General features: G+C 49.0%; 1 pseudogene; it reads right to left on the bottom strand.

Moving 5' to 3' along the window:
* Positions 1 to 889, bottom strand: part of LOC102857730 — a 1,432-nt pseudogene extending 543 nt beyond the window's left edge.
* Between the last annotated feature and the right edge of the window lie 371 nt (positions 890 to 1,260).

Here is a 1,260-nt window from a genome sequence, read left to right as displayed (position 1 = left end):
AAAAAAAAGCTGCCAGAAGTGTCCGAAGAAAAGAAACGGCAACAGAAAGGTGAGGCCCGGCCATATCCAGGCCTGGAAGTCCTCCACAGTGAGGTCCATGGTGTGCCTCTCGCCCACCAGGCAGTACAGACAGCTGCTCTGGCAGTAATACTGCAGAACTGCATGAAGCTTTGGTACATGAGGCCATCAGGCCACATGAGCGTGACTCGCGACAGAAACTTAGACATGTAGTGATGAAGCACCCACCAGCCTTTGAGCCAGGAGCCATTGTTGATGGGGATGTTCTCCCTGATGGTCAAGGTGCAGTAGTACCAGACCAGAAGGAAGTTAAAGGCCGTATCTGTCACCCTGGAGTTAAGGAGAAAGCGGCAGGTGAAGGAGATGAGGATGAGGATGAGGATGAGGATGAGGATGATGGTGAGGCTTGAACTTCACATACTCGTTCTTGTGGGCAAATTTAGCCAGCTTGCTAAGGAGTGTCATGTTGACGTTAGTCAGAACCAGGTTCAGGTACAACCCATTCTTCTTAAGCAAATTTGCCTCCATGTCGAAGAAGAGGCCTTGGCTCTTCTTGATCTGATTCTCCAGCTTTCGAACCCCGCTCCCCCCATAGACCCTGTTGGGAGGGAGGGTTTGCATTTCTTTAGGACAAGGGCCAGCTGAAGCCTCTTCTTCTGCCTAGAGATGGAGCTGGTACAGCTGTCCTGCAGGTTGATCAGCTCCTCCAGCTTCAGGCAGTACAGCCAGTGGGCCTCCTGGATGCTCTGGAAGTCCTGCTGCAGATTCTCCCAGTCCTGCAGGAAGTTGTCAGGCGGCCCGAGGGTGGAGGATGTATGACTACAGACAGCGGGGCTGAGGAGGGCAGAGGACGGTGCCCCTGAGGATTCATTTTCTAAGGTCCTTATTCCAAAGGCCATTCTATGGGGAAAAGCTGAGACAGTCTCCTCCCATTAGGATTTGTAGCTCAGAAGCCCAACAGAAGGTCACCACTAGGTTTGGCTTTGGGGATTATCTTGACGATTGGCAGAATACAATTTTTATATTTTAGAAGTTTCTCCTTCATGAAATCTGCTTTCTGGATAGTTCTAGGAATTTAGATCCAAAATAAGAAAATATCTGGTGCACTTTTAGACTCTGACAGCCATGCTTTTGGTTAAAAAATATAACTAGCAATGATCTTGAAAATGACATTTCCTGAAAACCCACATACATAGTTCTAATGGGCACAGTGAGCCAATGAGTTGCAAGGTGCCCGCATGA

The sequence above is a fragment of the Elephantulus edwardii genome, unplaced genomic scaffold (genome assembly GCF_000299155.1).
Source record: "Elephantulus edwardii isolate Elephantulus edwardi_28Jun2011 unplaced genomic scaffold, EleEdw1.0 scaffold00182, whole genome shotgun sequence".
NCBI lineage: Eukaryota > Metazoa > Chordata > Mammalia > Macroscelidea > Macroscelididae > Elephantulus > Elephantulus edwardii.
Note: the sequence above shows the minus strand (reverse complement) of the source record. Positions and strands in the feature narration are given on the sequence as shown.